Genomic DNA, 15657 nt, shown 5'->3' on the forward strand with positions numbered 1-15657 from the left:
TGAAAATATCCTAGTTCTAAACACATACTGACGATTGGAGGTATGACAGATACTTTATTGCAGCTCAACACTTGATATTTAAGACAGAGACATAGTATCTCACCATGAGTATTTGGCAGCTGCTTCTCATCATTATTTCCAATATTGGAGTATTGGAATTCCAAAGGAAGTTCTAGAACTGATGAAGAGTTTGAGTCTCTATTTTCAATGAGTTCATACAATGAAGAATGGTCTGAGTATAATTTCAGGGGTCTCAGAAAAACCCAAACAGCCATGAAGCCTTTGCTTCAAGTTTACTGAAACCAATACATCAGAGGTTTTTATATAGCAATAAAAACAAATGAACCAAAAGGAAAAGAAACAGTACAATTTGTGTTTAACTTCCACCCATCTGCTACAAGAGCCTCCGTTTCAGCAAATAGCATCTGTTGATCGTTTTCCGTTTGTAGTAGTCAGGGCGCAAGCATTCATCAGACTCATTTATTTCATTTCATTTCAGTGGTGTTTAGTAAAAAACCAGTTAGTTTGAAATTGCTAAAGTTGGCAGTGTGCTAAAAGGCCAAACAGCAGTTTTCCTAGATTTACTCTCACAGCTGAAATGCAGGTGAAAAGGGGTGGAAGAAAGGGGTACCCAACAGGACGCACCCGGCTATCCTGCTTACAGGGAAACCCGCCTTATGCCACTGCAACTGTTGTGAAATTCCACCTTTCATGAGCAGTTGGTTAAAATTAAAATCAAACTGTGTGGCTGGAAATGGAAGCTGGCAGGATCCGTGGGACAAACCAAACAAGAATGAAGTCTGGTAGGGGAAGGCATTTCAGGGGAAGTCCAGGCTAGTTTGAGGCTTTATATTCTATTTGCATGCTTGTTTTATGTTTTGCATGTTTCAAGGGCTTAAAAGTTAATGAATGAGGTGAATCCTTGTAAAGGAAAGAATGACAACCAGAACGTTACACGCAGAATGCAAACTCTTGCAAATTGTTTATAAAGCAAGCATAGAGAGAATGTTGACACACATCAAGTAGATACTGAAAACACCCTGATAACACTTATGTTTTCTATTGGTTTTCTCATGCTGCCTTTTCAGTGTTATGAGAGTAAACTACCAGCCTATGAAACAGACACACTTACCCCTTGACTCACTTTCCCTCAGCCTCTGGATCATAAAATTCTCTCATATCTAAAGTGAGTTCTTTAATCCATCTCCTCTTCCCCACAGTCTAAGGGGTCCTCATTAGCTCTTGCTGGGTGTCTGTGACTGTGATTAGCTCATTATCCTACCTCTAGCCCCCTCTGACTTCACTTGTGTTCCTTCTATAAATGAGTGATTCTCCTGTACCATCGTTTATAATGTTTACTAATTCCCCAGTCTCTCAGCACATTGCCACCAGCATAGAGATCAAATAGGTACTTTCAAGAAACAACTGTACCAGGGTGATCATAAAGGGCTCCAATGGAGGGGTGTTCACCTGGGAGACCATCGCTTGGATTCAGGGTACAATTGGTCTGACAAGGGAACCCAGATGAGAACTGGCAGCTGGGGAACGTACCCTCTGGAGAAGTATTCATCTTTGGAGATCTGCCTTACTCAGTCTATTCCTGAGTCACTCTTGCAGTTCAGTGGATGAATCACACCCCATACTCAGTCAGAGTAAAACTGGTACCTGGTACCAGTCAGTACTATTGTGAGACCTGTTCTTTCCCAAACTCAACATGACTGTTTGACCCTTGTGTAGGAGAGGGGAGGAGTTAGTAACTCTTCATTGCATTCTTTCATACTCTAGTGCCTAATACTACTGCCAACTTCCTGTATCCAGATGTGATGTGCAGAATTACTGCTTCTAGTAGACTCTTTCATATGGAGTGGGGTACCTGAAACAGGTACCTCTTTATTTCCTCTCACATCAAAGGTGTCTGACACATATAAGACCTGATAATAAAGACAATGCTAAGTGTCAAATGCAAAATACCCTCGCTTGCAGATCCGTCTCTCAGAGGCCAGACCACTTTTAGTGCAATCACTCACTGTAAAAATAGCAGCACTGTAAGAATGAGTGATAGAAGGAAGCTCACTGAAACCATAGCAACAACTATGGTCTAAGAGACAATGACGGGCTTAAAATGGGTACCCAGAAAGCAGAGGCAGGTAGGTTGCTTGAGGCCAGCTGGGTCTGTTCAAGAGTTCCAGGAGAGCCAGGGCCAGGGCCAGGGCCACATAGTGAGACCTTGTCTCAACAACAACAATAACAACAACAACAAAGACACAAAAACTTCAAGCACTTTGTTTTTTGCCAACCTATGAAAAAAGTCTGTTACTGTTATTTTAACTCACAAAAAACGAAGTAATAAAGTCTACTGTTACTAAACAAAATCAGTGACCTTCTCAAATTTACTGAAGATGCCACATACCCAAGAAATCTGGTTCCCATGTAGTGCTGCAGACAGATGACCGCCATGCCCACTCTTTGAGGGAGGGCCATATAGTTTATGTTAAAGGGACTTTATTAGTTCTGTCTAGTTATCTCATTTGTCAGTTCTTAATTTTCAGTGGATAAGATGCTGACTGATAAAGATGCACAGATACCAACTGTCATTTACAGCATATTATTTTTTTTTACTCCCAATATTGACTTTATTGTTTCAAACTTAAGGAAACATATTAAGAAAGCTCATACCATTTACTCTGACTTGCTATTAGCTTACACTAATTGTTATTACTTTACTTTTCTTTTTTTTATTAGACATTTTCTTTATTTACATTTCAAATGTTATCCCATTTCCTAGTTTCCCCTCCAAAAATCCCCTATCCTCTCTCCCCTCCCCCTGCTCTCCAACCCACCCACTCCCATTCCTGGTCCTGGCATTCCCCTACACTGGGGCATAGAACAGGACCTAGAGCCTCTCCTCCCATTGATGACTGACTAGGCCATCCTCTGCTAGCGCCACAAGTTCCACCATGTGTTTTCTCTGATTGGTGCTTTAGTTCCAAGGAGCTCTGAAGGTACTGGTTAGTTCATATTGATTTTCCTCCTATGGGGCTTCAGACCCCTTCAACTCCCTGGGCACTTTCTCTAGCTCCTTCATTGGGGACCTTGTTCAGTGGATGACTGTGAGCATCCACTTCTGTATTTGCCAGGCACTGGCAGAGCCTCCCAGGACACAGCTATCATTCATAACTGTCCGTACAGCAACAGATCTTTTTTTTTTTTTAACCAATATTTCATCTCTGGTTTAGGACACATTTGTACTGCAGTATAATGAAAGTCATCCGTTTTTCTGTGATAAAGGTGCTGGGTACCACCTTGAAACTGTCCAGCAGGAAGCAGCCCCTTACTCTTCAGTGAGAAGTCCTGAACAATGCCACTGAACTATACCTTTGAATCTGTGCTATTTAAAAACCCTACGTAGCATGATCAAGTTACAGACAAGAACACTAAATTGTCTAATGACTTCTCCACATTTAACATTCTGTCCTCAGATCACAGTTGCTGACAGTGTAGGGTGTACTTTAAGACAAAGAGAACATGTGGATGGCAGTGTCCTTTTCTTCACACACAAGTCTACAGACATCACATTTCCTTTATATTCCTGTTTTCTACCTATTTCTTGCTATAATGAGGTTTTTTTTTTCTAATTGAAACTATACCCTTTTCCTAATATCTCTCTTTACCTTGCTTGTCATCCTCATCTTTGGGTTCTGCTGAGTACAATTTTAGTTCCTAGTAGACCCAAACTGTTTTAATCTTCTCTTTTCTCTACCTTTACCCACTTTGGTTCTATTACTTACTTCTCAGGCATTTATTAAAACCTACCCTATAAGGACCCAGAATGCTGGTTAATATTCTTTATCAAGCGGACAGGTAGGATCTGGAATTACCTACGAGACAAACTCCTGGGCATGTCTGTGAGGGAATGTTAGATTGGGCTAAGTGAAGTAGAAGAATAGACAGCATATGTCAATGACATCATTCCATGAGCTGAGGATGCTGACTGAATAGAACGGAGAAAACAAGTGAGCTGAGCACCCGCCTTTGTCTCTGCTTTCTGACTGTGGATGCCCTGTGACCAGCGGCCTCACGCTCCTGCTGCTGCCACGATGTCCCTGATACAATGGACTGCACTGCAGATTACAGGATAAAATAAACTCCTCCTTAACCTGCTTTTGTCAAGTATCATTCTCATAGCGATGAGAGAAGTAACTGACATCTCCAGATTTATCTCTCCCAAGAGGTTCCTAGTTAGAGATCCAAGGGCTACTGGCTATCTCCAGTAAACATCTAATATTTAGTCAGATAAAATTAGAAGCACTGTTTTCCCACTTTTTAGAGTGAAATTGTCTCTGATAAATTGTCTACAAGTTGCTATGCGTAGGGGTTAGGAGAGCAGAAAAATCTGTTCTATTTAAACTTGACAGTACAAATCAAGAAATAAAAATCCATCAACCTAAAAGGAGCTTCTGTGAACAGCCGGGTTCTACTCTATGCACCATACTTCATGTGTGCCCAGGACAGCTGATAGATCGGAATCAGAACCAGTCAGAGCAGAACCCAATTCACAATATGCTTGGTACACAGAACACACACTCCTGCTTCTTTTGTTTTTCTTTTAAACCATACACATTGTCAGAAATGCCTCACATGTTCAGAGCATGTTGGGACAGGTTTCTGTGGCTTTATTTCTATTTAGGATCATCAGTTAATAAGACTGTTATTGCTTTGTTATTGATAAACAGAAAAACACAAATGCTCAAGCGTGTGTGTGTGAGTGTTCAGAAGTAGGAAAGAGAAGGGAAAAATGATTTAATTATATCATCAAAATTGAAATATAATCTTTAAAAAGATGTTAGTTACCCTGGTATGGTATTGGCATTAAAATTAAATGTCAGATTTCAAGTTAACTGCACATGTATCCTAATTAATGAATTCTAATGGTGACTTACTACCAAGCCATGCCCCAGCCCTTATCATTCCAACCCCCCCAAAATTTATAGCAAACTTGGTCTGAATCTCAGTTAAAAGTTGTAACTAAAATTAATTATGGGTTTAATTAATTATAAAATTGATCCCTGGTCCTATGTAAATAGTAGTGTTCCTATTATAATTTGGAAGAAATAGACTGGTAACGTTCTGCCTTTCTGCCTTTGTTAATGGCAGCCAAGCCACCAAGATAATCATTTAATTAATGAGTCAACACACTATAAAAGTAAGCACTTATGCCAGGGCTGTGTGGGAACCCAGAATTCTACACTCTTATTCAGTCTTATTTCTCCTGACTTTAGCTGTCATTCTGATAAAGCAGATCTCAGACCAGCCCTTCTCCCCTATGAGAAAAAGCATTGCTTATTATCCCGTTTCCAGAGGTTCTGTGACAGCCAGAGCTTCGTCTGTATGGCTCTGACACTGTCCACTCGTTCTGTAGGGCTCACTCACACACTTTGAACCCCTATGAATGGTCACACTCTCAGATCCCTGCCTTTACCTGGCTACTGTCAGTGAGATTCTCCTCCACCACTCTGGGACTCTGGATTTAACTTCCTACTGCACTGTTAGGTCCACAGTCACTCATTTGGCCACGTGCTCCTCCCTCCAGAGCTTTCGCTCTACCACAGCAGAGATTTCATTTCTCAGATCCTGTCCCCCAGCTCTCACTGAAGAGCTGACTGAACATTTATCAAATGAAATAAACGTTCTCCAGACTTAACTCTTGGAAATGTACTAGCAGCATCATGGTGTTGTCACGATTGTAGCTCCTCTTTCTTCAGGACAGCCTCTGTCCACCAGCATGGAGTCTGAAACTTGCACTGTCTTCTAAGCTTGCACTGAGACAATGACAATGCTACACCTTTGTTCTTGCTTTAACACTGCTCTTTGGTGACACAAATCAACAACTGGGAAAGTAAAGACACAGCAAGGACTCCTGCATTTCTGGTGTGGGTAACCTTTATCACTAAGACAGTCGACATAACAACCATCCTTCCTCATCGGGTGCGCTGCACAGGTCTGGCCTGCACAGATTCAGGTGTTTGAATGCTTGGCCTATAGGGAGTGGCACTATTGGGGGTGTGGCCTTGTCGGAGGAAGTATATCACTGCAGGGGCAGGATTTGAGGTCTTCTATGTTCAAGCTAAAACCAGTGAGACATGCAATTTTGTTCTGCTGTCTGCAGATCAAGATGTAGAACTCTCAACTCCTCTGTCACTAGGTCTGCCTGCAAGCCACCATGCTTTCCACCATGACAATAATGGAGTAAACCTCTGAACTGTAAGCCAGTGCCAATTAAATGATTTCCTTTATAAAAGTTGTCATGTTCATAGTGTCTCTTCACAGCAGTGGAGATCCTCACTAAGACATCTGACAAAATGCTTTCCTGGATAACTTGTGGCTCATTTATTATGCCCAGTTCTAAGATATTACAGTGCAATGGCAAAACATTTAGGCAATAATAAAAACAGGCACCTTTTTTTTTTTTTTTTTGGTAAAGCTTGCTTTACAAGGAGTTTCCAGGGGCATATTTTCCTTCACTTACTCAATGGTGGGTAGAGAGTTCATTTGGTGTGAACATCCCCTCTCCCCATAATTCTCTCCTATTTACATGAATATCAAAATTTGTGTGTCAACATATATGCGCTGTAAAGTCTCATGCTATAGGACATTCTGAATATAAAAGAAGATCCTTGGCCTTCAAACCTACATTAATTTATACATTGATTTGTGTTCTTGATTAGGAATCAGAACACAAAATACAACAGTGTATAGCCATCTCCATGGTCCTTGTCAATGATTATGATAAAGGCAAAAACAATGGAAAGAGTACATGTTAAAGATGCCATGGGAACTTGAAAGGAAAAGCAGGGGCCACTGGCAGGAGACAGTTACAAAGGCCATCAGTTTGTCAGGATGACTTACTGCAACGTATATAAACACAGTGCTTGAGACTAACATTATTTACTATGGACCGAATACTTTTAACACTGAGCTAACGTACGTGTATTGGCCCCTTCCAAGGCCCTGTTGGGAGCTCTAGCAATGTGTTACATGATAGTATTTTAAAATTTCTGCTGTCTCCATTCTTACGACCCTCTCAAGATGCCTCTCACGCCAGCCAGGGGTGATGACAGCACTGGGAATTTTGATAAGAAAAAACTGATTTGAAGATTCATTTACTATGGGTTGCTCTGACATACAGTTTTCTCTATTTTAAAGTAGAGTTATTCCCAGTATGAAAAGGGTTTCTAGAAGTTCCTACAGCCCACTGTGCTAACGCACACAGCACCATGACTCAAAGGCAACGATGACACATTGGCTAATGAATGACGTCAATTCAAATACTAGTTTAATATTAGTCACTGCACAGAGAAAGTTAAAAGTACCTTGAAGTCTAAATGAGACATTTTTTCTGTTTAATAATCAATCCCCAAAATCTAAAATGACATTATTAATAAGGAGTATGGATGGTAAAATATTAAGCATCAAAATCTAGAGGCAGAATTACCTCTGTGCTCTTGATTGAAAACATTACAAAATGAAATATCTTAAAATCATGTAGCTAGTGCACAAGGATCAATATTCTAGGGCCCAAACTAATTACCAAAGAGGCTTATACCTTGATTCTGTAACATTTGCAGAATGATAAGTTTCTAAAAATCTGACACTGCTTGTAATTTTTCATCCTAAATGAATAAACAGAATTGTACCTTAGTTTAATTCTGTGGTTTTACTTTTTTTTTCCTTAGAGAAACTCTTACCATGCCCTTCCAAATTATGAACAAGATGTACCCACAGACCCTGGCCATCCTCTTGCTGAGAACAAACACAGCAGGTTTATTTCTGAGTTTCATGTATGTTCAAAGCCCTAGTACTAGAGGACAGAAACTCACACCACCAGCTTTGTTCCTCCTTTCCTGAGCATGGTGCAGCCCAGTGAGAAATTATTTTATCAATAGACAGTGGGGAGGTGTACGGCTAGGTCCAGCTATTCTGGGATGTATAAATCTACACTGTAGATGCTTATTTTAGGTAGTTTGTTTGTTTGTTTTTGAGACAAGGTCTCACTATGTAGCTCTGATTGTCCTGGAATTAACTCTGTAGACCACGCTGGCCTCAAACTCACTGAGATCTGCCTGCCACTGCCTCCTGAGTGCTGGGATTAAAGGTGCGCACCACTATTCCTGGCTGTATAGATACTTCAAAGCAGCATGCTGTCCATGGTAAACGCATGTAATTTCATCTGCCAATTTAAAATAAATAGGTATGTAAAAATGTTTTGATGAATGAGAAAGCACTTAGAATTTCTAAAATTCTTCTATTACTGAATCAAAATACTCCAATAAGGAAATGGGTCACGTTACCATTAGGTTGGGATTAAAAGAATTACTTTTAAATAAGTTCCAGGACAGCCAGGGCTATACAGAGAAACCCTGTCTCGAACAACAACAACAACAAACAAACAACTCAGCTTGGGAGTTGAATCTGAATAAGATCTTTTGAGCTTCAGATAGTCAATGGATGCAAAAGAGGACCAGCAGGTCCCAGGACCTGCTCCCTGGAGTGCTTCTATGCCACACTGACCGACTGGGGCCTCTACAGAGCTGTTACACACTATCACATGAAAAAACAGCAATTGTAAGTGGGAGTCAAACCCAGCCCATCAGAGCGAGCAGCTCACTCTGCAGCCGCTCCGTAAGCATCCTGTACACACCTGGAGGAAACTATCTCCTGGAGCCAGGAACTTGTCAAAATTCACAAGAAATGTTCATTTCTTCCTATCAGTTTTGCTAGGTGACATAAACTAAGCGACTTTATAGCTCCTGACATTACATCAAGGCCATTCAAAACCAGAGATATTAGTAATGTCTAATGAACACTGACAAGTTGCTCCTTCCTTCGGCTCTTAATTCCAAGAGGCTTAGAGGATAATATACTTCATATAGTTTGTTTATTAAATTTGCAGATTTCAGAAAGGAAATATTGGCATATATACTATATAATATGCCACACCCCAAAGTTGTTGCAATGCCTTCTAATCAAATACATTAATATTGCTGCAGTGAACTGTGTGCATATTCACTTAAATAGTAGAGATATAAAGGCTATAAGTAGCTTTAAAACATTCCAGTCAAGTCTTGCTAGCAAATGAATTCAGGTCATGCCAGCTTTGAAACCACAGATATTAAAAAACAAACCTGGCTTATGCTTTTCTTCTTAGTTTCTTTATATATATATATATATATATTATGAAACTGTAGATTGGGGACTGTGTGTTTGTATCTCTGGCAGCTCCCTCTATTTTTTCCCCCTTTATAGTAACAGGATAAATCAATTGGCATTTCATGTCTCAAGGCCTGGGTAGTTTCTTTTATTTTCTTTTTTTTTTTAACATGTTTATGCCCTTTCCCACTAATCTCAGAACTTTCTAAAGTAAATCAGAGCACAACACAGTAGAAGGAGGTATTGCTCTCTTGGGGATTGGTAGTGGTTGCAGAGAGCAGCCTCCGACCGCCAAAGTTCTGCCTTAAAAACAATCTGCCTTTTAAAATGCAGCACTGAGCCACAGAAGGAGGAGAGGACCCATCTCTCAGAATTGATAGATGGGGAAGAACAGTGGCAGAAATCATGCCTCTGGATAACATAGTGGGGCCATAAATACTGCGGGCTCTAGGACTGTCTGCACAGGGGCCATGGAGGACTCCGACGGCACAAGTGCCACAGCTGCCATCACTCAAACCTCAGCCTCTGGGATGAGCAGGCTGCACACGCTGCATGTAAATGACAGCATTTGATATAAAAACATCAAAAAGTTATGGAGTGCGTGCAATCTGGCTGCTTAGGGTTCCCTGCTATGATTGAAGCAAATCGTAGCAGGATCAACATGCCCCTTCATCTTTCAAGATGGGTAAATGGAGGACAGGACCATTAACTGGAGATTGGAAGGAAAGAGATGAACAGGTGACTTTGAGGAAAGCTTTTAAAAGGCTAGCCTGTGCCCCTCCCAGGAGTTCACCTGCTACTGTAAGCTGCAGCAATCAAGAAATAGATGTGCCTCACTCTAAACTCACAATGGGAAATGTGATGGGCAACATGAACCTACTGCAATAATAGCTACACTGGTAATTATATTTAGTGCTTTAATAATTTTTTAGCTATGAGTAATTTTTTATGATTAACTGGGGGGAGGGGAAATACCAGCACAGTGGTCCCAAGGCATCAAAGAAAATAGCAAGAGCTTATTTGCTATTTTGTGATTTTTTTTTTCTTTAAAATAACCTCTCCTCAGTCAAGACTGCCATTATCTACACAACCAATTTTTTTTTTATTATAGTGAACGTCTGCTTAACTATTTCACTGGAGTTAGCTGTGCAGATTTATTCATCGTTGCCCATCACATTTTTTAACAATAATAGCACAGAAAACGATTATCTTACACTTCAAAATTTTATTTCTATCTTTATGGAAACTGCAAGAAACAGTCTAGGATCCCTTGTTTACTTGTTAACAAAGTGACCTACTCTTGCCATGAGAGCAATATTGGACTATGTCAGCTCCAGAAGTATTGGCCTGCAAGCTGTAACTAAACTGTGACCCAAAGTTTAAACATTAAATCTTGCTCTCTTCAGGTCAGATTCGGACTACTTAGTTTTTATGTTGTTTTTTTGTTCCTTTCCTACTCTAAGGAACCTACACTATTGTAGCAGTTTTCTGTTTTTATTTTGCTACATACTGATACAAACTTATATAATTTATAAATTGGATAGATTGTAAATAGCTTTTCTCCAATAGAACTTTAGCTTATTTTCTAATACAGCTCAAAGCAGGTTGTTTTTATTATTCTTGTTGTCTTACTGCCTATCAGCTAATCACCGAATGCCATGGAGCAAATGTAGTGTTCAAGACAAGAGGAAATCTACCAGGAAAGATGGTTTGCCTTAAGTATGTTATTTTACCAGATCTCAGATCATGAGTTAGAATAAGTGGTAAGGAATGGATGCAGAGGAGATGATCCTTGGCTGAGTCCGGGCTCTGTCTATCCCCCAGTCGGCATGCTCTTAGCTGCATGTTCAATGGCGTCACACATACTTGAATGCAGGGCTGCTCCTGTATTTCATGAAAGGCAGGCTTGATCTCTCCGTGCTGTGCCTGCATGAAAAACTCACAGCTTATGCCCTGCTTAAGTTCAGGGGCTGAGGCCAAAGAGGCAGGGCTTTGATTCACGGGCAGGGAAGAATGCTTACTCCATCCGCTAATGTTTTGTGGCAGCCCAGGCAGGAAATGTCCTGGGGCTTCTAGGTTCCAAATGCCATAAATGGGAATCATAGCTGAAAGGATGCCACAGATAATCACTTTAATTAAGAACGGTTCCGTTCTGTACAAAGGAAAGTCCTGGAATAATTCTTGGACCTGTTAAGAACAAATGAATTCAATTTTGATAAAAGAGGACAACCAAAGTTAATAGCTTTGATAATTATTTTATTAATAGAAACTGTTTATTTAGAGAAATGAATGTGTCCACAATATTTGGTCAGCATTGTACTATCAATGAATAATTATTTAAGCATGAGAACATAGGATTTAATGTCTGCATTGCTATTGTGCTCACTAAACATACTGCTGGGAGAAAGCTTGGTATGTTTATAGTTTGCAGTATAATTTATAATTGAGGAAACGTAATATTATAAAAAGAACTATTATACATGGGAAGATTAATTTTAAGAATTTACTCAACCATATTTTAAGAGCAAGTGGTTAAGTTTCTGTCTGGTATCTGTTTAGTCTTAAAATGAAGATACCATGGAGCAATGACTTCTGCTTGGGGTTGAGTCTGTCAGGGAGCAGGATCTGTGCATACTGCACAGAAATGTGATGGTGTCTGACCTATTCATATCTCATTCCCCTTCCTGGTTAGACCCTCGTTAGGGGACCTCTGCCAGCTTACAGCAGATGGACAGTGACCACAGGGTAGGAAATGAACAGCTGTTCTCCCCTTTGGTGCCTGTCTCTCTTTCAGCCCTATCCCTATTTTCTTCACTGTAACAACCCCACCTCTCATAGGAAGAGGCACATTGATTCTTTTGAAATTTGTATATGTCACAAATGCTGTGACCTCCCCCAAGCCTTTCCAAGTATCAACTTTTTCCCAATTTCCCTCAATGGTCACAGAAGAGAGATTTTGCCAGAGACCGTGATAAGGAAACTCATGGACAAGAAATGCAAAATACATCAGGTTTGCAAATTTCCTCCTTTCCCTGGACCAATATAATCAATGCCTCAGTGCTCATGTGCCTGCCCCCAAAGTACCAATCTTTACTCTGGGGGGATCAGATATGCACCTTTCCTTGAATTATCAGCCTTTTTTTTTTTTTTTTTTTTTTTTTTTTTTTTTTTTTTTTTGGCTGTGATCTTGGTCTCAGCTCTCAGAATGGCCTGCAAGGTAAAAGCCTTTTCAGGATGGTGCTGGCACTAAGCTCTGGTGCCACTCTTGCTTCTGTCAGTCTCCCTCCCTGGACTGCCCTCTCTCTTGGACGCTCTGATAGGATGCATTTTTAGTTTCTTCTGCCCTGAGTCATGTAAACATCATTGCTGTGTACCATCCAACTTGCTTTGTTTTCACAAAGAAACTCCTCTTGCCTAGAGTATTTGGTAATCATTTAAGGGGTAGCATTTAATCTTCTGATACATATATTTGATCTGATAATTAAAAAAAAAGTCTGGGGCACATGATAAATTTTGTTTTTCCCAAGTGATTACGGGTACAGTACACCATTATAGAAAACTTCCCAAAGAGTTTCTCTGTGATAGAAGGGTTGTCAATCAAGTCCCTTGGTTAATCACCAGGGGATCGGAGATCGCTGGTTCCCATTAGGAAGTGAACTGGCCCTTCATTTCCCTCATCCTATTCCACTGCCACAGCCAGCAGAATGGGTGTGATCCTGAGTATGATGGACGCACCACTCAGTCACATTCCTCAGCTATGAGTTAAGCTCAATCTAGTTCCCAGGCATCTAGTTCCCATTTACACAGAGAGACGGACACTGCCAGGCCCTGGTGATCATCTAAGCAGCAAAGGGTGCTGGCGAGACACTGTCAGTACTGATGACCAATCTCCCACTCTATGAGGAAACCCCTGGTAAACACTAGCAGGGCGTGGTTAGGAATGAACTGCTGATGTCTATTATTTAAGGACCATCAGATGAATGACAAAGTGAATGCTTCAGGAGAAAAGACATAATCTTTACTTGCATTTAGATGACGTTCATCTTTTATTTAGTTACTGGTTCTAGGAATTAAAATTTAATCTAAAAAAATTCCCAGAAACTTATGCTTAGTGTAATTTTACTGTAGTATTTAAAGTGATAAAAACATTCTCTTTAAAATAGCACTTAATTCTTTGGTGTGAAAAGGATTCAAATATATAAATATATTTTTAAATGAACTATATTTATTTAATTTAAACCCATCTTTTAAGCTATATCTGCCATACAAAAGCACAGGCCACTTGTGATGAAAGAACAGGCTTTCCAGGGCTAAAATCAGCTCCACACAGTTATTTATTAAATTAAGGTACTACAGAAGTATTCTATATGTACATATTTAGATTTATATGTGTTAACATTTGTCCTTAGAGGTATGAAAATCAAGTCATAAAATTATTTTTAATGTATATTATACCTGAGAATTTTATAATAAAAACGTGTATTGAACTTCAACTTCAGAAAGCATAAGCATTAAATTAATTCTGCTATTAAACATTCCCCAAATTCCAACTTTTATTTAATTTGTTTTGAGCTCAGCTTCCCAGAGATTTTATTGGTGGGACACAGATCACCATGTTCCAGACAAGGTTTTCCTCTTCGGTAATCACCTCTCCAAGGTCTTACTTCACAAGGAGAGCAGAGCCGGCAGAGCACAGACTCTAATTTAAGACGCAGTACATGATTTCCGTAAGTTCGTGCAGGAAAGGAGCAGTAATTCACACAGAGGTACCCGAGACTCAGTTCCCCCTCCCTCCCAATTACCTGCTCTAAAAGAGCTGAGGAAATTTATCTACTGAATCAGGTTCTGCGTAATTAAGATGTTTATGAATTGGGCTCAGGGGGGAAATGAACACCTTCCCTGTGCCATACAAACTGTAATCTCTCACACACGTGGCATTTTATTTCTTTATTTAATAGAAATATGAAGCCACATTTCTCTTCTTTTTTCATAACTTTCTGTTGAGCTACGAGCATCTCAAACGTTGGATTGTTCTGGTTGCTAGTTTTCAGAGTATGGCCATAGAAAGTAGGCAGCTCTTGTTTATGTCAAAGGTACTTTGGTATGTGTTGTACAGAAAGCAGCTCAGGCCCGAGTTCTTCCACATACTAATATCTAAATATAAAGCATTTATGATCTAATGATGTTCCCCATGTTTCGACATTATTAAATCAAACCAAAAGCAACACAAACACAGGCTCACATCCCTCTAACATAAAACACACTCACACACTCACAATCTCCCAATACAACAGCACATATATACAACTCCCCAATATAAAACACAATAGCCTCCAGACACACAACCACCCAATACAAAACACAAAAACAAGAGCCCCAGACATTTATCATCAATAAAGCCACATTTAAAAAGGTAAGTAATTTAATGAATTTCCAACAAACCATAGATTCTAAATGAGTTCAATAACTCCATCCTGTTGAGCACATGAGTATATTTCTGCCTACTCCTAACCCTAACCCTAACCCACTAGATCCAATTTTTATTGGCAATTCCTAGTTTTCTTCTACGTCTTCTCCATTCATTGACATCCTCAGATCGACTATCTGAAAACCACTTTTGTGGTGAAAGTCTGCATCACACCAGCTTAACACATATCTTGATGCCACTGGACTCTGGCAGGAAATCTCTATTTGTGTATCCCTGGCTTTGGAGCTAAGAACGACACAATACTACGTCAGATCTACTCAAGTTATACCATCTGTTTCTGTTTGTCTGCTTTGTGTGTGTGTGTGTGTGTGTGTGTGTATGCACATGTAGGTGAATGTGCACATGGAGGACTGAAGTTCATGCTGGTGTCCTCTTTGCTTGCTTTCCACTGTATTTATGGAGGCACGATCTCTTCCAGAATGCAGAGTATGCCAGGTCCTGCTGGTTTAGGTGGCCTAGCCAGCTAACCATGGGGATCTCTTATCTCTGCCTTATGAGTGCTGGGATTGTAAGTGGCTGCCTGTTCTGCTTTTTAAATGAGAGCTCTGGTGTAAGGACCAAATCACAAAGGGTTTACCCACTGAGCCACCACCTCCACAGCCAACACTATGTTACCTTCAATCTTCATTTGGTGAGTGATTTCCATTCATCTAAAGAAAGGGCTAGGTTTCATGCGTTTAGCAAATTGTATCTTATATCTTGGGTATTCTAAGTTTTGGGCTAATATCCACTTATCAGTGAGTACATATCATGTGAGTTCTTTTGTGACTGGGTTGCTTCACTCAGGATGATGCCCTCCAGGTCCATCCATTTGCCTAGGAATTTCATAAATTCATTCTTTTTAATAGCTGAATAGTACTCCATTGTGTAAATGTGCCACATTTTCTGTATCCATTCCTCTGTTGAGGGGCACCTGGGTTCTTTCCAGCTTCTGGCTATTACAAATAAGGATGCTATGAACA

At 40.1% G+C, this 15657-nt stretch overlaps 1 protein-coding gene across 4 annotated transcripts in view; it reads right to left on the reverse strand.

Moving 5' to 3' along the window:
- Reln (reelin) overlaps positions 1 to 15657 on the reverse strand; it is a 438806-nt gene that overhangs the window by 205977 nt on the left and 217172 nt on the right. The window lies entirely within an intron of this gene.

The sequence above is a fragment of the Mus caroli genome, chromosome 5 (assembly GCF_900094665.2).
Source record: "Mus caroli chromosome 5, CAROLI_EIJ_v1.1, whole genome shotgun sequence".
Lineage (NCBI taxonomy): Eukaryota > Metazoa > Chordata > Mammalia > Rodentia > Muridae > Mus > Mus caroli.